This window comes from Calidris pugnax, unplaced genomic scaffold, assembly GCF_001431845.1.
Source record: "Calidris pugnax isolate Ruff unplaced genomic scaffold, ASM143184v1 scaffold68, whole genome shotgun sequence".
NCBI lineage: Eukaryota > Metazoa > Chordata > Aves > Charadriiformes > Scolopacidae > Calidris > Calidris pugnax.
In genome coordinates, this window is record NW_015090921.1 from 1,725,467 (window position 1) to 1,747,969 (window position 22,503).

The following is a 22,503-nucleotide window of genomic DNA, read 5'->3' on the forward strand; positions in this document are numbered from 1 at the left end:
GGGGTGCGGTTCGGTGTCGTCTGGGGGCACGGTAGGGGTCTGTCCTTCGGAGCGGTGAGAGGTGTGTCGTTGTGCGGAGAAGGCAGAAGCCGGTCGGGTGTAGGGGAAGCCCAAGCGGGGGAACTGGGATTCAGCAGAGCGAGGGTTTGGCGTCTGAAGCCTGAGAAGGCGTGACGGACACCGCTGCGACGGAGTAGGAAGAGAAATACAAAATCTAGGAGAGACTGAACGTAAAATGAGCGCTAAATACATAAAGAAGCAATAAAGGTTGATAACGGCATGAGATTTTTATAGGGCTGTTAATGAGTAGGAAGCTGAGCGCTATAGTAAAGGGTGGAACCTTCACTCCTTTCAGTTCCTGAGGAATTGTGGCCCAGACGTTTTCACCTTTAACACGAGCGTTCCCTTCTGCCTGAAGTTGTTGAGGAGCATTTTTCAGATGTTGCAGCTTTCTTGTGTTGTGCTGCTTGACTGGGGTCACTGGGCGTGTTTTGCAGGGAGCTCGCTTGTTTTCGAAAAATATTTGGCAGGAATTTACATCTTGAAATATGCTTTGCTTCTGTTCTACGAGAGCTTGGACTTTCTGAGTATCTTGGATGTATTTATTTTATTTTATTTTTTGTGTCTGTCCTTCCGATCTTGCACTTTGTACTAGTGATCACAATAATTGCTAAACTATCTCCTAGTGCTTTTAGCTGCCTTCTCTGTTGCTTTTCTGTAGATTAGCTCTCAGATTTTACTTCAGTGACTTGGCATTGCATATCCATAATAAACCCATCATATTTTTTTCTTCCTTCCCCTCAGCTGTGCTCTTGGGAGCTCTGCATAATGTGAGATACTGTAGTCCTAGAGTTGTGTCTGGACCCCCAAGTCTTTAAGAGGCAGCTTTGTTGGAAATACTACTGCTGTGGTAGATCTTTAAAAATGTTATTTACATCTTTATGCTGTGATAGGAAATGAAGGGTGGCTGCAGCTTGCATCCCACAACTTCATACGTTCGGTTACATTCCTGCTGATGAAGAGTCCCCTGGGCAGGAGCACAGTTCTTATATCTGCTCAGGAACATGGGAGCAGATGTATATACCAGTAAAATCCCTAAATAGTGATTTTAAAATACAATGATCTAAAGGATTTTTAAAAAAATTTAAAGGTGCTTACTGTTCTCTTTCAGCCTGTTAAAAACTGTGGCTGATATTTATTCTGGGGAAGTGTCTGCTGTTTTGTGGAGTGTGTTCACCCTTTCTGAATGATCACTCTTGGGTGCCTGTGTTTTTCCTTTCCCTGTCAAAGTTTCTGATGTTACTTTAAAGAAAAATCAGGCCCAGGTTCTAACTCCTTAGTCACATGCTTGCCCTTATGTAGCTGCTGCTTTTTTGTATATGAAACAAAATAATAGATGCAGGCTTAGGAAGTTGTGTTTACATGGGAAAGAAAGCAGGAGCACAGTGTAAGTAGAAAAAGGAGATGATTGAAAAAATGACTGTCATAAAATCCTGAACACTAAACTACAAAGATTTATGTGTTAGGTAGTTTTGTTTTGAAAGTATATGGCTTCCAGGAATGAGGAGAACGTACCTGTCTTTCACAATGGGAGATGATGGTAAAAAACTCCACAGCCTTACTGTGTACTTACTGCTGGATCCACCTTTTTGCTAGTCCTTCAAAACTAGATGGACTTGTAAGATTATCATTATGTGGTGGGGGAAGGTGTCTGACTTTTATTTCTTCTTTTTATTTCTTCTGCTACCCATAGGGATTCTGAAGACACATTTTCTGGTGCTACTCCTCTAAATGGAAGAGCAAGAAAGATGACTGTATCATAAATATGCAATAATTTTATATCTCGTCAATTATAAATCCATAATTTGCAATGTCTTCTTCAAAGTAACCTTTACGTCAATTGAAGAATCTTTAGATGAAACAAATTGCAGTGCTCTGACATAAAAGAAATACTTATAATACTGTGTAACTTTTCTTTTGAAATTATTGCAAACAATAGTTGCTGAATTAGTTGAATTTCATAGAAGATGTTTACGTGGTTCTTAACTATTTAGACTTGCATTGAGTTAAGTAAAATGCTGCCTAGAATTCAGTCTCAAACTGAACTTAGTAGGAAACTTTGTTATGAGCAGGTTGTTCCTTACCTATTTCTTGCATCTTTTTTTGAAATGTGGTTATTGATTTTCAGTTACTTTGTCTCATAATTTCATCTGTTTGCCTTCTGGGTCCTCTGCAGGAAATCTATTCAGAGGGCCTGCTCTGATTCTTTCTCTTCAATGTTTTTTTTTTTTTTTTTAGGCTTAGGTGGGAAGTGTTACAAATTCTCCTTGGTTTTTAGATTTCCTGATTATTAGTCTCTAACTCTGGTATCCAAGAAGAACCCACTGTTCAGGCTGTTGAAATGGAGACTGTTGTTCAGTGATATGTCCATGAGGCAGCCTGGTTTTCCAAGTTATAATGCAAGTTTTGCTGCTGAAACAGCAGCAGCAGTCCAACAGACTCAGATTTATATTTCTACATTCTTATTTTTCAGTCTTGCCGTGAATGTCTTAAATGTTTTATTTCAACCTAGATATGTTCAGTATTGCTTCTTGTCCTTTAGTTTACCGTTCCCCAAGACTACGTGCAGAGTGTTCACTGCTTTGGTAACTGCCTTCAGGCAAGAGAGTATTATTTTCATCCATTGATCAGTTATTTCGCAGGGGAAGAAAAACAGTCTAAATCAAAGCGGAGTAAAATACTTCAAGGTTTATTAGAATGGGAGTTGTAAACTGAGAAACGTTATTTGGGCCCTCTAATGGGTATTAGAAATATGACAACACAGTATCTTGAGTTGTGATCGTGTTACAAGATTTCTTGAAGCAGAAGAGATTATTGCGATTGGAAAAAAGTAACCAATAGTTTTGTTGCCCTTTCTCCTGTCATAAGAGATGTTATAGGAAAAAATGCAAGATACCACCTCTTCTGCTGTTGCTGTCTACACCTATTTTAGATTATCCTGCCAAGACACTTTGTGTTTGGTGCTTAACAGTGCACAAAGAGAGCTTTAGCATTCTTTAGCTTCACATTTTCAAGAGGAGACTTCTCAGACATCAATTGAACGTCATCTTGTTTGCACCAGATGTGAGAGTCGAACCTGTAAAGCTGAAATGTACATTAGGTCAAAGCAAGAAATTTGGATAGAGCAAGGGAGAAAATGTAAACTGCTTTATAACTTCAGTACAAATTAGTCTGCAAATGCTTTGCTGTAGGGTTGAATAGTTCACGAGTCTGAACTGGGGTAGAGCAGGCTTACTCATTTGACAGCGATACAGTAGGGCACAGTCGTAACGGAAGTTTTCTTTCTGACACCTTGAGTGGCATAAAACTGTGCATTTTAAAATAAAAGGCATTGTTGGTAACTGAATTCAGGATGAACTAACAGTGAGCAACTAGATAGCCAAACAGAAGTCTTCAGTAGTTTTCAGTTCTTCAGAAAGTTCAGTGATACAGTTTGTGGCACAGGTATGTGTGTGTGAAAGCTTTATGCCAGAAGTGGAATCATCGGAAACATCATATGGAAACATCATAAGATGTTTTCTCTGTCCCATGTGTGCATGTTGCCCTTCAGTATTGTCAGTATATCATGGTCTGTTTTTTTCTGTTCTTAGAAAAGATGTGGTGGTTTACGGACTCTGTTAGAGGCAGAGTACTAGTAGAAAACTGATAAACTGCGAGTTTTGGTGATGAGTCTGTACTGATTTAGAATAGATTTATGTGTCGATTTAATGGCTCGGGTTGCAAATGTCAGGTTCCAGGTAGACTAAGATTATATAAACTGGATTTAAAATCATATTTCTCTGGGATTTTCACCTTGGTTTAACTAAATTACTTGTAAATATAACTTGGAACAACTGGCTTAGGTATTGCTGAAAGTCATGCAAATTAGCAGGCACTTTGGCTTCATTGTTCTTTTCACCAGCACACCTCAAGGAGATCTTGAATGAGTACATTGATAAGAGGATGAGTGTTTGTTGAGTATCCAACGTCATGCTGGTATGATACCTGGCAGGTTTTCCTTTGCAGACAATTTTTGGTTTGTTTTTTTTATGGTTGCATGTTGTGTGTTCTCCCAGAACCGAATTCTCTGCCGATTCTTGTAAGAACTCAGGTGAAGTTCTGTGATGTCTTACATTGTTTATACTTGAAATTAATCAGAGTTTTTCAGACCTTGGCTTTTTTTTTTTCCTCACCTCCATCAAAATTGTACTCTCTGGTGGCTTTCACTTCTGTCTGCAGGCTGTTTCAGACTGCACCTTTCCAAAAATAATGTAGTTCTTATCCACTAGATTTCAGTATTTCACATGTCAAATTAAAACTATTGTTCTTCAAACGTCTTTTCATTTAAAATTCACATTTTCACTGAATCCATCAATATTCTGTGCTATTTTTGCCTTAAACTATGCAGTTCAGAAGGTATTTGTGCATGCTATCTGCAAATCCTTCAGAATCTGTTGGAAAAGGAATGTTCAAATCTGTTTTTTTCAAAACAGAGGAGCTGGTTATTTATGAAGTCTGTAATTCGAATGAAGTCTTTAGCAGACAACTTCCAAGTCTACGTACAAAAATGATAGCATCTTTCTTAATTTACTATATGTAGAGATTTGCAGGGTGGATGCCAGGCATCTTAATATCTCTGCAAAATTTTAAAGATAGAGCTTTGATAAATGATTCCTCAGAAGGCAACAAAATACCAGTGTTTCAGGAAAAGAGAATATAGTTTAAATGTCATATTTAGCTCTTGCATTTCCTGTAGGAACAACACATTGGAAAAGTAATTCCCCTCATTTATAGTCTTAGATTCCTAAGCAGAGCACCATCCCAGAATCTTTTTGCCAGCTCATCTGAGCCTCCTTGTTATTTGCCTTCCAAAATTTCCTGTTTTCCATTTAAATGTCTAAATTAAAAAATATACATTTTGATGACAGGTCAACTCAGGGAGGAACTTTATTTCTTCTGGGTTTTTTGTCCTGCCTGTCATTGTGTTATGACTGTACAGAGTCTAACACAATTTGAGTGAAATGGTAAAGATCCCTCGCACAGCCATAAATGACATTAGAAGTGATATTACCATGGAAAATGATCAATATGCAAAATCTTTGGAGAAAAAAATAAGGGTTATACGTTTACTTCTCTAAAGCAGTTTTGACTGCTCAGAGATCCGCGATCTTATGCTTGGTGACTTAGGAAAAGATAAGTGGGAATATTCTGATATTTATGGGATAAAGCCACCCATATTACATTTTGGATTGTTCACTCAGTTCCAGAATTTGATCTCTAACATTAGAGTAGGTGGTACTGTTGATATTTCACAGTATGGAAACTGCTATGACATGGATTCTCTGACGCAGGATTTCTTTGAGTTTTAAAGTATTTTTCACTTAATTCAAAACTAAGTTTAATAAGCATTCCATGACTGCTTTAAGGGGAGAAAAACTAAGGCACATATTCTTGATCCTTTTTTTTTTTTTTTTTTTTTTTTGAGGTAGGCTTTAATTCATGGACTAATAAACTTATTTTTTTAAATAGCACGTTACCATCTATGGCATGCTTCTCAAGTGCATTATTTAGGGAGAAGCATGTTGTTTCTAATCGATTACATGCCTTTCTGCATGCTAGTAATGACTTCATAATTAGAACAAATACAGTGCATTAGATTTCAAAGTGTAGTAAATAGTGCACTAGCACTACTGTTGACTTACACCAAAGGTGTTATTTTTTTTTTTTTTTTTTGAGGAAAATAATTCAGGATATGTTTAGGAATACAGCTAATTCTGAGTATGCTGGTGTCTTCCTGAATTTGCAGAGAGCCTAAGCCATTACCTCAGAGAAATTCGAAAAACATGGAGGTTGTTGGTTTAAATACCAGCACTTTTATATCTTCTTGCAAGTCAGATTACCAGAACTACTGAACTAGTAGACTTGTACTTCTGGGTTGGTTACTACGTTCCTGATAACAACTGAAAGTTTCAACTTCCACTTATTTGCATCAGAGGACTTTTCTAGTAACTTCTGTAAGATAGCTGTGTATCACCACATAAATGTGGAGTGCACTAAGTGTAAGGAATAGGCAGAGCTATAGGGTAATAAGTCTCTCATGAAAAATTATACTTTTGTAGATAAATGAAACTGCTTTCCAGGTTGCAGACCATCATACTGCTGTGCTAATAAAATCAGGGATTATGCTTGTTTTTTCCTTTGAATACCTAGAGATTGGGGTTTTCAATTAACACTAATTTTGCTCCCATTCTGTGCCAAAATATAAGGGGGGGGGAAGATGCTGCATATAAGTGGATTTCTTCTGTTTTTAAGAAGAATGCGTAGAAAAAGGTTTAGTTTGTGTTTAAACACTGGCCAGAAGGACTATTGGGAAAACAGACGTGATATGGCAGGTCACCATAATAATGTGAAAAGACCATGCTTACTGGTTTAGGAAAATACTTAAAAAGGGAGAAAGGTTTAAAAAAAAATTCTGTAATTCAATTTGGGGTCAAGGGGAAGGTCAAACCAAGAGCTTAATATGTGGATGTGTGCGTCCAAAAGCAACGAGGAAGACCTGGCCAGTTCAGTAGCTCTTGAAATGCTGATGAGTGTGGGGATTCCCTGGGAGGGAGATTTTCGTCTTGTGTCCGAGTTGCTCCCCAGACTCTGCTGGATGCAAAGCGTTGGACATTTTTTGCAATATTAAGGTGGGTTCAAGCAAAACGGACTTGGAACTCGTTTGGAAACAGTAACTCCTTTAAGTTTGTGCGTTTTCATTCTTTTCTCCTCCTCCAGCGTGCGACGGTGAATGAGGGTGTGCGTGTGTGAAGGAACTAGTCTCAGCAATGGGCTCTTTCAGCGACCATGTATGGGTAAAGCAGTTCGGCTGGTTCAGCTCCCTGCTCCTCCTCCCTCTCCCAGAGCCGAGTAGAATCTCTCCTGCTGAAACGCTTGCTCCACGTTCTGCTTTCTATATTTGTACAGCGGCAGCATGCGCGCCGAGCGGGGCCGGGGCCGGCCTGCTGTGCATTCCGCATTCGCTGAGCAGCATTGAGAGCCAGGGCTCACAGTCTCTGTCATTACATCCGTCTTGTCTGTCTGTCTCTGCGTCTCTGGGGAGGACTGGCGTTCCAAGTGAAAGGTGATCTGTTTGTGGATGTTTTCTCTCTCTTTTTTTTTTTTGTTTTTTTTTTTTTTTGTTTATACAAATTGGGAGTCTAGGGAATGGAGGAGGGCAAGCAGTTGTCTTGCAGGGAGAGTATGTAATGGGTGGCAGCAGCATCAGAAAGATACAGTTTTAATCCAAAAGAGCTGCTGTCCTCTAGGATGAGGATTTTACACTCCATGCCTGCTTTGGGGACTGATTAGCCAGGACTTGTATCTTTCCATAAAAGGTATGTTGTTACTGTCTGCTCTGAAGATTAAGGAAAATTACATCCTGTCCTGGAGGAACTGATTGCTGCCTTTGCTTCTTATGGGCAAGGGGGATTAATGAGGAGCTAGACCCTGGGCAGCCTAGTTTGGAATAAGGAGTTGGTGCTGAGGGATGGGGTTGCAGGAAATACCTTGTTAGGAAGAGCTGGAAACTTGTAGCTAGGGCTTCCCTGGCTGTGTGTTTGCATAAACTTTGTATTAAGGCCCTGCACACACTGGGATGACTAGTCATAATTGCTAGTAGATCAGGTGAACAAATAGGGCAGGAAGACTGTTAGCTGCTGACACTGTAGTAAACTGTTGATACGATGGTCTTTGAGTAGCGGAAAGGTGCTTAAAATAGTGGCAGCAACTGGATCCACCATTAACATTGGTAATACATTTTTTGAGAGGGAGAAAGAGGGAAATAGGTCATAGGGTACTTTTTCTGTCTTTCAGGGCATGCTGTCCATTTACAAATTCTGCTGCCTTTTGAATATCTTTGCAAGTAGGCATCAGGCCTTTTGTTTCTGGAATTTGAGGGAGGAAAACATGGTTTCATTTATGAAACAGAAGGCAGCATCTTGCTAAAATCGGTCTTGAGGACCATATTCCAGTGACTTCAGTGTGTTTTCTCCCAAGAAAGCTACGTGTATCCTGAATTTAGAAGGAACAAATTTTTGGAGGCAAATTGATGGATCTCAGCTGCCCGTCGGTGTCTGAATCGCTCTGTGTCTGCAGGCAGGGAACTGTGATTGATGTGTGACAGAGGGTCAGCTCATTCTTGAACTCAAGCAACTTTGTTGTGTGGCTTTATTCTGATTGTTCTTTGTTTAGTGAGGACACACTGCAGTAGTTGTTCCATCTTCATCTAGAAAACCTGTGGAATTTATTGTAAATATGCAGCTTCTGGGACATTAAGCTTGTTGTCTTAAGTGCCCCGATATGTTTCCCAGTTCTTGAATCCTCTTAAAGCCCTCTGCCTTTCTTTCTTCTAACTTTTTCACTTCCTGACTCCCTAGTTGACATCCTTTCATTTGTACTAGCCAGAACAAAGTGGCAAAATCATAATCTAAACTGTTTCTGAGTTTACAATACCAATTAAAAGCAAATCTTGGTACTTTTTGATGCCGGCAATTGGGCTTGTACAATTTATGTATTTGAAAGTGTTTTCTGGTAGCGTACTTAATTTTTGCTTGTAGTCTCATAGGAGGAATATGATTAGGCAGTTTGAAAGGCCTCTTGAAAGTACACTATTGCATGTTCAAAAAATATTGTTTGTCCCTTCTGTGAAAGATGTCATGATAAACGGATAGAACACTGAAGAAATGTATATTCACCAAGTGCATTGTGTAGGTGAAAGATAAAGCTGGGCTGTAGAATGGCACTAGGGGATTTAAATCTTCCATTTTGCAGGAATCTTCCTAAAGGCAATATGTAAGAAAGTGACATTGTTCAGAGCTAAGCTAAGCTGCCAGTTTGTTTCTTGGAAAGCAGATGCTTTGAGCTACGTACGTAGTAAATTCATCTTGTACCTATTGCCAACTAGTGCACAAAAAGTAAAGTGCCTATTTCCCGGAGTTCAAGTGATTCATGTAGCAAAAAATAGTGCTTTAGATATATAAGGACAGGAAATCATATTTGCCTTATATACTTGGAGCTTAAGGGAGAATACTCAGTAATCCATTCTGAATCAACTACATTATTATCCTGTTTGCAGAAAAGGTTTCATCAAGGTTGGAGACAAGTGAAAAATTAGCTTTTGTCTGACATCCTTGAAGGTCCTGAAATTCCATAGGGAGGGGTAATTTCTTATGTTCTTCTTACCTTGTTGCTTTAATTTTTTACAAAAAGAATTCCTTTTTTTTTTTTTAATGATGTCATAGTCTTGCAGTTGAATAATAAAGCTAGGTTGAGGGTGGATATGTGGGAAGATGATAGGAATTTGGAATTAAATCCAGTGTTCATTTGAAGTTAGTTAAACTTATAACTGCTGTTGAAAAGCAATTACTGGTATTAAACTCCAGGAAGAATAAGTGAAAAGTGAAATTTGAAAAAGATTTACTTGTGATTTGAAAAAGCTGAATCATATAGTTTAATCAAGGATAGGGAGTGACATGTCTTTAAATATTGGAGGCAGTCCTCTGACAAAGAATTGGGGCAGTAAAGGTGATTATATGGAAGAACATGCACATGTTTCTTAAAGGTATAGTGTTTTCTTAATAGAAGTAGTGGAAGCCTCATTTATCACTTGAGGCCTTTAAAAAGGATTAATCAGTAGAGAATTAATTATGTGAAATTCAGCACCTAGATCTGACGATGTAGTTCTGTGAGTAATTTGAATGAACATATGCCATTATTGCTCTGTAAGAGGCTCATTCCATTTTTTCAGGCATTTCCCCTTTCCTTTGGGCTGCCAAGAACATCTGTGTGGTTTTGCAGGGAATTGAATCAGGGAGCATGTCTGGGTTAAAACCATTATTTTCCTGTTGTTGCTGTTAGACTAGATCACACCTGGATCATTTCCTTTCTCAGGCTTGTTATACAGAGATAGCTGGTGAGGAAAGAGTTGTGCTCTGTTCTTTTGGCAAGAGCATCAGCTTAAACTGGACCTACAGTAGGAATATCTTGGTCTATTCTTTGGAATTTCTGCCCCGTTTCTATCTAACCTTTATGGAGTGCTTCTATGCAGTCTTCTCTAGTAGTACAACCCAAGAAAATGAAGTAAGAATTGTTTGTGTGCTTTACCTGCTGTTGCAGATATCGTTTGGTCTAGACAGGGAGGTACTAAATGTTGTCATAACATAATTCTTTATGAATGCAGTATTTGATAGGTGCTGTGTTTGCTGTAGAGAGAAGCCTGCTGTTTGTTAGGGGAAAAAATGGGTGAACTTTCCTGATGTGAGGACAGAGAGAAGATAATGTGCCACGTAGACTGTTACATGTGAGGTTTTGATTCAGGAAGTATAAGGTACCTCCGGAATTTAGATATGAGGTATAGAAACCTTGAGAATCCAGGAAGATATATGAGAGAGTTTTATGTCTATGTGGAGTCCTCATGCAGCCAAATCTGTATTTATAGCACTTGTTTTTGTCATGAAGTTTCTGGAGTCTCCTCCTGCTAGCAGTGGAAACCAGCTGATGTCATACTGCGCCTTCCAGGAAAAGTGAATGGAAAGAATTGATGGAGAAGTGTGTAAGTGAAGAACGTCTGAAAATACGTGCATAAAACTACAAGCAAGTACTGAGTCTCTCTAATTCTTGGCAAAGTGCGTTGACACTCTTGATCCTTCCTGCTCCCTTCTCCCCCCACTCACCTAAAGTCTAAGATCGGCCGCCGGATTCGGCTTTGTAGAGCAGGGAGGGTTTCTGAGGCCACGGAGAGAGAGGAGCAAGCGAAGCTGCGCTGGCACAAGTCGGTGAGCGTTAATCACCGCAGGCCAGCAGCCTGGAGGGAGTGTTTCAGGGTCAAAAAACGGGCCATGAGGGTAGTTTGTGGAGTAAAAAGCTGCTGACATCAGTAGGAAAGGCATTGTATTAGTCATCTTGAGATGTTTGTAACTCAGAATGAAAGTTAGGCTTCTTTAGAGAGAAAAGTTCATCTTAGGTGTGGCATTAGATTTGTGAATGGTATTCAGACAAAAATAACGCTTCAAAGTGCTGCATGTGTTTATGCATCAATGCATTTTCAGTGGGTATTCGGTTGTAAGTTAACACAGGTTTTTTTTCTGGTTTTTCGATATTATTTGCAGTGGTTTGTACGCTTCAGATACTATGATGTAGATAATGAAGGGGGGGGAATATTGCAGAAAAGAAACCAAAGTATATACAGATGATGCTGCAAATGGTGGCAAATGAGAAGCCTTCGGAGAGCTTGAGTAGAAGTTTAGGAAGAGCTGCTTTGCAGTGAAATGGTTAGATTTTATTTCATTTGGATTTTTGAACAAAAGTCAAGACATTCCTAAGTTAAAATTCCCACAGCAATGCCAGTGTTTGCCTCTGAAGGAGAAACAGAAATAGTACAAAGTATTTTTAAAGCTTCAACTCTACACGCCCAATATTAAATCTCTTGAAGTGTTAATGACATTTAGTTGCAGTTGAAAGTGATTTGAATCAATATTCATCCCTTAAAATAGAGCATTGACTCCAGTTCTTTGCAGATGTAAATGAGTGTAATTTGAGAGTTGTATCCATTTACTTCTGCAAATGATTTGACCAAGTGCCTATTGCAAAATAAAAATAAAAAAATAATTGAGCATATTTTTACTCTTTGGTTTGCAGGCGTGGCAATGGCAGATTCTGCACGGTAGAGTTCATGGCAAGTATTTGTCTAATATAAGCCAAGCAAGAGACACATACAAGCTTAAGGTAAATCAGTCTTTCTTAGTTATGCTTCTTTGAAATAAAATAGAAATGTTTATACTTAAACATTTTGCAAATACAGAATTTCAAGCCTATGCAGAATTTTGTATCCAGTTCGATTCTGATCTTTCAAAATTGGGACACCTCAAAATTATTTTCCCTCTAAAGTTGGCAGCAGTTGCTGAAAATGATCATATGCACTGTGTCCCCTTTTAGTATTTTAGGTGTAATAGTACAGAATATCAATTGCATTTGAGGATCTTTGTGGGGAGACCTGCAATACGTTTTTCTTCTGTTTGCGTTTGAATTTATTCTCTTTTGTGCAATCAAAAGAAAGAAGTGTGTAAGTACTTGGATATTATTATAAAAGACTTACCGCAGAGCTATGCATACAGTGTCTGTCTAAACACTGCACAGGGGTGATTTTCTCATTGAGATTTTTTTTAGTCTTGCCTTTAGTGGTAGGTAAGTGAAAGTGTTAGTATTTGAATCTTGTGGCTGAGGGGGATGAGGTTGTTGAAGTTCAGTGAGTGGTGTTGCTTCTAGAAGTAGGCTTAGTGATTAAACTGAGAATATTGTTTCTGTTCGCTGCGCCTCGGTCTTTTCCCCAAAAGAAGACATGAAACACTGTGCTACATTTGATGGGCCTTCCTGTGGCCTATACAGTATCCATAAAGCAAAACGTGAAGCCATGTTTTCTGAATATTTTGGTTCCTCTTTCAAAAGGTAAATAAACTGTTGCATTGGTGTGTACCTTCTGTGTTGGCAGCTCCTGAGATACTTTGAGTCCCTTGATGCCATAATCTGGAAAGGTATAGCAAGCTTAAATCTTTTGTTAGTGACATTCTTTGGGTTTTACTAAGAGACAAATGTTTTGTGGAAACCCTTTTTATGAAGTTGTTTGCTAGGTTTTCAGCTGAGATGCACCTGTAACAATGTGGTGATACTCTCTGACTCCCATTGAATACATTCTGCCACCAGTTCTTAAAATATCTTTTCAAAAGAAACCAAATAAGATAATACTGTACAAGTGGAGACTCTTAGGACCACAGGACTTGTCCAGTGCTGTTCAGTCCCATAGTTAGTCATAGAACTCATGTCTTCTGAGTCCCAGTCTTGTGTTTTCAACAGATAGACTATAGGATTGTTTTGCATCCTCAAAGTGTGTCTCTTGATGCTTCCATTTCGTGTTGTAAGAATAATGATCCTTTTGAGGAATATTTAAGCTGTAATTGCTGACTGGGCATGGAACAGACATTGCAGATACCCTCTGCATCCCAAATCTTACGTATTTTATGAAGTTCTGGTTACAATGACTTGAAGCATGACATTTAGAATGTTTTCCCCTCTCTTTTTTTTTTGTCTGTAATGGTCTCAAAATGTGCACCTCCTCTATTCTTCATTCTGTTCTTCCTATTATATCTCAAGTCGAACAAACTTACACTCCCATAGTCAAACATGTTGTCATGAGTAATTCAACTGCTCTTCTTATTAACTGTACAGATTGCCTGATATCCTGCATGCACATTAGTACTTGTGCTGGCAACACTGAGGCAAACAGTATTTGACAGCGCTGCAAAAACTCAAATGAGCAGGCTCAGTGACGAGGAGCTGAGAGGTTTGGGTGGTGTAAGGATGGCAATAAAATGGCATTTCTCAGAGAAGAAAGGAGAGCTGCTTCCTTGGTGAGGTTTGGGGTGCTGTAGGAGTTTCTTGTCACTGTTTGTGTTGTCTTGTTGTCTCATAAGTAATGTTTACTAGAAAGTGGGTTGTGACCTAAGCTGTACAGTAATTGAAACTTCATCTAATTTGTGTAGGCTTCTCTGTTTGTAATCTGATTTGTCCCCTGCACTTGTTCCTTCGCTCTCTGATGCATCATTATCTCCCTCCTGCACTTCCTCTAGAGAAATAGTGATTTTTACATTTCCAAGTTTTTATTATTGGCCATATTGTTACTTAAAAGTATGTAAATCCGCAGTGAGTCCAGACCAAATGTTGATTTTATGTGAGAGACTGTAGGCGCCAGGATATATCTGAGGTTGAGCTATGTGGTGTATTTTATCTGTTAGCCTCTGTAATTGTCAATGGTAATTTTGATATCCCATAAACATTAATTCCTGGAAGGTGTAATGAGAAATCAGAACTAACTGGTCTAGACAAGTGCTGACTATGACAGTAATTTCATTGATCAGCGTGCATTAAATGATCCGGTATTCTCTTACAGATGGTCCTGGGTGCTGGTGAGACCGAAGTTTTGCCACTAAGTATGAAGGCAGTATCATTAGATATATTGGCCTCAGATCCATTAGGCAGTACTTAGTGGCCAGAGCCACTTGTTTTCATTACCAGCTGCAGTTCTATTTATATTATATTGCATACCAGAAGTTACAACTGTTTGTTCATCACTGAGAGTGTATTTTGTCACTCGTAGACCTGGCAGGGCTAAGTGTTAAATCGAAGTGTTAAACCTTCATTTTACTGTGTGGAATTGTCAGGTGTTTCTCCCAGCTTTGTACAGAATTAGTTGGAAGTGCCATCTGTACCCAGATGCAGCACTTCAGTAAAGGGGGGAACTTCAGAAAAATGTCTTTCTTTCTCTTTCTTTGCAAAAGCTGTGATGAGATGTGTGAATTTACACCTGTTAATTGTTTTTGCTGTCCCCACTAAGAACCTACACTCCTGCAACTATGAAAGCAGTTCAGTGTCAGCATCTAACGCTGGGCTCGGATAAATCTGCATTTTGCACAAGGGCTTCCTGCCATGTCAGTTAATTACAGAAATGGGTATGCTACACACATTGCTAGCAGTGTGCCAGCTGTGTATAGCTTGACCTGAGGTATCAGAGTCCTCGTTTCTTCTGAGAAGAAATACAGTTGTTGGATTCTTTGGCCTTTGGGCCAGGTTTGTCTGTTGTATAAACTTGGATGAAGTATTTGGTGCATTTATATTCTGCGTGCAATTAAATGAACCATACTAAAAGAATTTTGTTTTGAGAAACACTTATGATTTACGATCATTCTCCCGGGCTTTCTACAGGTGGTTGTCAGATTTGCTGCTTGCTTTTTAAAGTTTTTATTGTCTTGCTTTTTGCCTTTGATTCGGTGAGGTGTATATATTTTCCCAGAGGTATCCAAGAGTTATGGGTACCTCTGGCTATGTTAACTGTACTTTTGGTTCCTTTGAAGTTTTAAAATTAATTCTCTAGACAGTTACATAGTTATATGTGCAAAAGGAAGATTTTTTTTAACATAAAAAAAGTTGTTTACCAGTTTATTCTTAAGCATTTACAAGATCAATGAGCTGTGTGTCTCACATTTTTTACAGAAACATAACTTAACATTTATGTCGACTTCCATAGGGCTTAAATATCTGGCAAAGATTGGGTTTAAAGGAAGCAAACAAAAATGTTATGTTTCATGATGTTTTGAAGCCAGGTCTGTTAGCAGGAACCTGAGACCATTTTTTTGGCCATAAACAAATATTCTTAATTAAACTTCAAAAAAGCGAAGGAATGTGGGTGAGGTGGAAGGAGGTGTCCTCAGGTAACATATTTGCCTGAATCACTTGTAGGAGCTTCATAATGCAGAATATTATTGTGAAACAGAACAAAGATAAGTATGTAAAGTGTTCCCTGACCAGTAGTGAGTTTTCGGTAATATTTTAGAAAAGATAAATGCATAATTTTGAAAATACACATTTCAGATGACCTGGTTATGTTTCTTGGGATTCATGGATTGATTTCTATTGTTTTAATCCAGTATTGTGAGAAGATTAGGTTTTGTTGTTGTGTTTAGAATTCTGTTTTCCTTTAGAGGGCATAATACTTTATTAAATCAGTTGAATAAATTCTGAGGAAATTAGAGCAATTGAAAATTACTACAAAATAGGGATAAAAAAAATTCTCAAGAGATCTTCCCCTGGAAGAGAGGGTGTGAGTACATGTAGTAAATATCCAAGTATATTGCAAGACAAGTGAGAAAAGGATACGGATCACTTATCCACACTTCTCAGAGAATATGGAACAAAGGTTATGAAGTGGCCTGCAAAGCAGTGAAAATGTGGGAATTCAAATAGCCTTGTTCAACTCTTCTCCTTGCAGATGGATGAATTTTTTTGGTTTGGTACCTGTAGATAAGTAAACGGATTTGGATTTTCTGTGAAATACTGCAAGACTACCATGAGTGTAGTTCTGCAAAATAACCTAGGAGGGAGCAGAGAAGACATTATTTTTAAAAAAGATCCAAAGTTTGTTTTTAAGTATGTGCTAGCTTTTGTTGTGGGTCAGTTACTGAATCTGCAAAAAGAGAACCCTGAATCCCAGAGTAGCGTCCACTACTTATGAGACGTTAGTACAGAAAGTCTGTGTGGTTCCTGGTTGATGATTTGTTTCAGATGTAAAAATAATATTTTTTCCTTGTGTTGTTAGTTCTTTGTGTTCCCTAATTCAGAGCTTTTTTTGTATGTTTCCATCTATAACTATCTTACTGTCAGAATAGTGTGACTTAGGAGTTTAGGATTGTGGGTCCTGCTGTTGGTAACTCTGCTTCTCTCATGAGAGCCAAAAAACCAGACAGGTAGGATAATTTATTCTCTGTATTTTTGAATTGTGCAACTTCATTTTTGAGTCTAATGATGGTTGTTACCACCTCACGATGACTTCTGTTATTAGAAATATGCTTTACTTTCACAGTCCTCAGTGTTTTACAAGATGGAGTTTGTTTTGTGATGATTGTTATTATCTGATTTTAACTCTGGAGTACTCAATGTCTGTGTTTTTTCCTTTATCTTATAGAGTGAAGACTGGAACGGCTAGAGGGAGGTGCATAGCTGCAGGTATGAACCAACTACAGTTTGTATCCCTCAGTTGCGTATTGGAGCTTTCTTTCAAAGGTTTAGAGAGAAGTTGTTTTTACTGTCAATGGTGGAAGTGGTCATTTTCCACTGCAGTGAGCAGTGCTCCCTGAACCTTACGCTCTTTGCAGTTTCCTGCCTTTGTACTGCTAAAGGGGCTTGGGAGTGTTAACAACCTAGGCCTGCAAGTACCAATAGGCTTCTTTAGCTCCATCAGGAATTTCATAATTTTAGAAACATAACAAACTGAAAAATATGTCTTCATAGCAATTTCTTGGCCAGGACAAATCTGAAGTACTCTGCAGTACGTGAAACCCTAAAGGTGAGTATTAGTGGAACGATTCCCTCTGGGCTGAGACGAATTTGATTACGTGCAGCAGAATGGGAACACAGTCTGGTTTAAAAATGCTTGGAGCCAAATGCAAGGATCTTCTGGTATAATTTTCTTAATGCCTGAAGTCCAGTAAGGGCGTCGTTTCAAGACACAGCTGAGGCAGTTCCCTCTTCCTCCTTTATTCAGTTTCCAACTGAGTAGTTCTGTGGCCTTTGGTTATGCTTGGTCCTTGTGATAGTTGGAGTGTATGGTAGACAAAGGCAGCTTGACAACCCAATAAAAAGCTCTTGTCATCAAGTTGTTATTTCTCTGGTTTAGCAAGTTGGAATGATTTACTGGTCAGAGGAGCACCAAAAGAATAGATCAGACTGTCTATAACTGTGTACCATAAGAATTTCAGTTCTGAGGACAAATGACCTGTAACTGCTGTGTTAATTAACACTATCGTGCTCAAAATGTGGTGATTGTTGCTCTTCTCATGAATCATCTCTGCTATAGCAGAAATATAGCTTTAGTCTGTAGACAACCAGGGTGAATTGAAATGGATACTGTCTTGAGGAAACACTTGTTTTTGGCTGTGGTCAGACATCTGCTACAGTCATGTCTGTATCAGAAATAAAATCAAATGTATCTTTAAAGTGCAGGATATCCTGTAGCTCCATATGTTACTCATCAGTATAGAAAAAGCTAAAGTTGGGTTAAGAAATCCAGGAACACCTTCATTTTCAAGTGATTTTTTTTAGATTTTAGATAACTGGTGATTGAACTCTGAGTTTGGAAGTACTGCTCTGAGGGCATCGGTTTCCAGGCATTGTGGGTGTTCTGAACACCCAGCTTTTCTAAATGACTGGTGCTCTGGGCTTTGCCCTTCCTGCTCCTTTGCTGCTCCTTTAGGATCATACAGAAGATAGGAAAGAGAATGCTGGTCGTTATATTTGTGGTTTTGTCTGAAGAGTTTGTAACCTTTGAGACAGGCTAAATCTGTGATTAGATCTAGTTTCTCAAACTCATGGGATTCTGCTAATTACAGTTCTGAGGAAGTCTTTGGCATGGAGATGAAAATGATTTGTCTACTTAGAAGGAACTTCAACTTTTCTGCCATAAGAGAGAAGTTAATACTTCCTCAATACTTCTAAAACCATTTATAGTTTAGGAAACTAGTTGTAAATTTGTTTGGTTATAGATTTACTTGTTTGGAGGGACTGTTCTGGACCAGAGTAGTGTTCTTCATTCTTTCTGGGCTTAGCTCTTCCCAAAGATGAAACCTTGTGTAGTATCTAATCTAATGGTTATTTAGACCTTATTAAAGAGGAAATTTTTAGATAGACATGGCTGTATTTTCTTAGTTGATTAGGGAAACTGAGGCACATATATCATACTGTTTCTCTTTTGACTCTAGAGGCTTGAAAAGTTTAGATATTTTTCAGAAACATGCTCTCTGACATCTTGATTTTTGTCCTGCGTGTGTAGCTCAAGAGCTAGTGAAGTTTTGTGAATGGAAGTTTTGTGTTTTTTCTTTTTTTCTAAAATATGCAGTAGGAAAGTCTCAACTTCTTTAGGAGACAAGATAATAAAATAACAACTTCCTAAATTGATCACATTTCTTTTGTGCCAGGAGCGATGCTGGAGCTTCCTGTGTTGCGTCTGTGAGTCTTTTCTACTCCACAATGTATGTGGTACTTTGGGCTGTACCCATTGAACTTTCCAGGGGTACCATATCCTATTCCTCTCTCCTCTACTCCACTCGTGGACAATGCTGGAGCTATACCTTTGCAGCCCTGTGCCAATAGCCAGGGGAAATAATATTTTATTGTGTTCTAAATTGATGCACTACACAGAAGTTGTTATTGCAGCAATTACTATTTTAACTGCAGTGTGCTCTCCTGGAGCTGTCTGGGCTGTGTGTGAACTCTTTTCAGGTAACGTGCAATTAAAAGCTTTCATTTGGATAAAATGAAATGAGAGAGAAATAGTGAGTGAATTTTTACTGTAGCATAATTTTCTTGTTTGTATCTGATACTATCAGTAGAAACAATTTGAGATTAAAGGGCTCCTCAAAACGGCTTGCATGGCTGTTCTGGTGGCTGTAAAGGACAATGAAACTTGAGACTTGTTGCTTTGTTTAGTCCAAAAGGTCTCTTGAAACTTAACAGGGGAAGAAAAAAAAAAAAGCCTCTATCATACTTCAGAAAGATTTTTAAACTGGTCTGACTGCTATTCTAAGACACTTAGGTAAGGAGAGGTTTTTAAAATAAATTAATAATATTAATTTGATTCCTTTGATTTAAGTTTACATGTTATATTTCTGAATATAGAAGTAAAAAAAAGTAAACTCTAAGTAAGAAAAGTAACTCTAACGAGTTCTTACTTTAAGGTTTTGCTTTACACATGCACAAGGTATGTTGCTTGCAATGAACCTTAGTTAAAGGTGGTTTTGAGTCTTTTCTCATGTAGGCTTACACAACAATCTTCATATGTGGTATTGTTCTGGAATGTTATGGTTCTGTAGTCTCCCCTGGGTCCAATATGCAACCACACAGCAATTCTCTGTGTATATGTAGTTGCTTTGCCCATTGTAGTGCTTTGTGGCACATTTGGCTTGAAGACAAGCCGACTGGTCAGAGCTTTCCAGGACCCAGTGGATTTCTAGCTCCTTAGCTGAAGAATGTCTTCTGCCTCTGTTTTAGTGGCAGAAAACTAACCTCAAATATGTAGTTGATTCTTTAAAAATCTCTCTAGCAAATACTGCAGACATACAAAAAAGTTTCCAGTGCATCTTTTTGACTAACTGCAGATTCCTATAATATAGGAAAAGGCAGCAAAATACAGGACTGTCTGAAGCCAGATTTCTAGGACTTGCCTTTCTATTTACAAAATACAAAAGTTGAAGGAGATCTAAAGTATTCTGTTTCATAAAATTGCTCGCAGGGCTGTTTCTTACACAACAAGCTGAAATACCAATGGCCAATTGAAAAAAAAAACGTCATTTTTCTAAACTCAGAGACAACATTTGGGGAGAGGAAAAGGGGAAAAAGTGGTGTAAGAGGATCTGTACCTCTGCTTTCAGGGCATGATGGCTTGCAAGCATTAGTGTTCTCACTCTCTTCTACTTAAGATTTAAGCATTGAAGTGGAAATGTGTTTTATCATCCATACTTTCTGTGTGTCTTATGGTCTGAATTCAGTCAAGAAATAAAAAAGGCGTGGGGGGGCAAACCCTCAAACCTTCCTGCAGCCTTAAATGTTCCATCCTGTCTCCTTTTAGCAGTTCTCCGTCCTTTCACAGGATAGAAATGCATGTCCTCACTTCTTATACTCTCATTTCCTGCCTTGTCTCCTGTTCTGTGTCATGCTGCTGCCTTTATTTCCTCTTACTATTGTTGTGACCAAGCCGCTTTTCCTACTTTCTCAAGAGTTTTTTTTCCTATCTCCAGTGCCAAAGTGTCTGCAGGTCTTTCAGATCTCTCCTAGCTGCTTTCAGATTTCCACAGTTTGTCTCTTGCAAAAATATAAGCGTTGTTGTTTTCTAGCACTGTGATTAAAAACTCAAAATGCTTCCCAAACTGTCTGTTGGGAAGCTGGCAGGTGTTTAAAAAAAAAAAAAAAAAAAAGTCTGTTGGAAAGCTGGCAGGTGTTAAAAAAAAAAAAGAAGAAAATTTTAAACTGAAATTCTTTTGCGTACCTTCCTGTAGAGCAGTACCTGAAATACACATTTCACATCTATTTACAAAAAAAAAAAATAATGCCACAACCTACAGATAAGGATAAAAGGATTAAATCTTTTACAGTTTTTGGTCGTTGTTTTTAAAGTTTATATGCCTTCCTAGAATGAAGAAGGGAAGAAACCTATATGCTTCTGCTTTAAAAGCAATTGCCCCGGGGTTCATACATCAATGCTTCTTCCTCGTATCAATTATTTATTGTAAAGCATCTTGCAAAGAGGGATAAACATGTGATGATTGCTCCTTGTCTATGTTCTGCCTAAATTAATTATTCTAGGAAGCCTGCATTAAGGCATGTTGTTATCTGTCCTACATGTACAGATGCTTTAATAGGTTGTCATGCATTAATTGCTCCAAATGCATGATTTGGTCTTTTGGCAATTGTTCATCTGCTTATTTGCTTCATGTCTAGTATCTTTCATTCAGTGTCTTCTCAGCCAGGCCTCTGCTGTCATATTTGCATCACAGTAAGTTTTACTGTGTAATGTTTTTTGGGGTTTTGGGGTTTTTTTTAAAATTCACTACTACTACTACTAAGAAATAGCTGATAATGATGATTTTTGTCTCCCTTTCTGTTCCCTTAATCTGAGAAAAATGAGGAAATATGCATGATAAAGAAACAAGATTTAGCAGGAAAGACAGAAATTACATTTCAGACCACTATTCTGAAGATCACAATTGGGAACTTTAATTACAAAATTGAAGTTTTTTTTTTTTAAAATTCACTACTACTACTACCACCAAGAAATAGCTGATAATGATGATTTTTGTCTCCCTTTCTGTTCCCTTAATCTGAGAAAAATGAGGAAATATGCATGATAAAGAAACAAGATTTAGCAGGAAAGACAGAAATTACATTTCAGATCACTATTCTGAAGATCACAATTGGGAACTTTAATTAAAAAATTGAAGTTTAAAGCTAGCAAAATAAAATGTCTTACACTGTAAGGGAAAGACAACAGTCTGGGTACCACTCTTGTTATATTTCTATGAAGATTAATGGAAGTATTTAAGGTATCATGGGGGAACAGGTATACGGAGAGAATTAAACACAGAGGAGAAGATTGAGTTTCTAGGAAAATACTTTAATTTGAAGGTTTTACTCACATGGCCCATCTTTTTTTATTTACTTATTTCCCTGTGCTAATGTAGTAGACTATTATCCTAATGCTGCACAGGTACTCTTGCTGAAAACAGGGTGGGCAGATACTGGCTGCCTTTGGAAAAATCCAGGTAAATACTAACCAAAGTTGTCTGTCACTTTGTCAAGGGCAATATTGCAAATTGTGATATTTGAAGTTCTTTGGAGTTTTTTTTTAATAGTGCTTTTTGTTTTGTCTCAACACGAATGCGTAGGCCTATTCCTGCTCTTTGACATGTTCCAGACCTATCTTTGCCTCCCTTTCTGTTCCCTTAATCTGAGAAAAATGAGGAAATATGCATGATAAAGAAACAAGATTTAGCAGGAAAGACAGAAATTACATTTCAGATCACTATTCTGAAGATCACAATTGGGAACTTTAATTAAAAAATTGAAGTTTAAAGCTAGCAAAATAAAATGTCTTACACTGTAAGGGAAAGACAACAGTCTGGGTACCACTCTTGTTATATTTCTATGAAGATTAATGGAAGTATTTAAGGTATCATGGGGGAACAGGTATACGGAGAGAATTAAACACAGAGGAGAAGATGGAGTTTCTAGGAAAATATTTTAATTTGAAGGTTTTACTCACATGGCCATCTTTTTTTATTTACTTATTTCCCTGTGCTAATGTAGTAGACTATTATCCTAATGCTGCAC

General features: G+C 38.2%; 1 protein-coding gene across 17 annotated transcripts in view; it reads left to right on the forward strand.

Annotated features, from left to right (window-relative positions):
- Nucleotides 1-22,503, forward strand: part of CELF1 (CUGBP, Elav-like family member 1) — a 61,211-nt gene that overhangs the window by 590 nt on the left and 38,118 nt on the right. For 15 of the 17 annotated variants that reach the window (XM_014950181.1, XM_014950187.1, XM_014950189.1 and 12 more), the window contains exons 1-2: nucleotides 11,713-11,802; nucleotides 16,589-16,629. The gene's annotated coding sequence lies outside the window, so the exon portion shown is untranslated. Of the gene's footprint in view, nucleotides 1-11,712; nucleotides 11,803-16,588; nucleotides 16,630-22,503 lie in introns of those variants that run through there. The other 2 variants (XM_014950190.1, XM_014950180.1) reach the window with 1 other exon arrangement.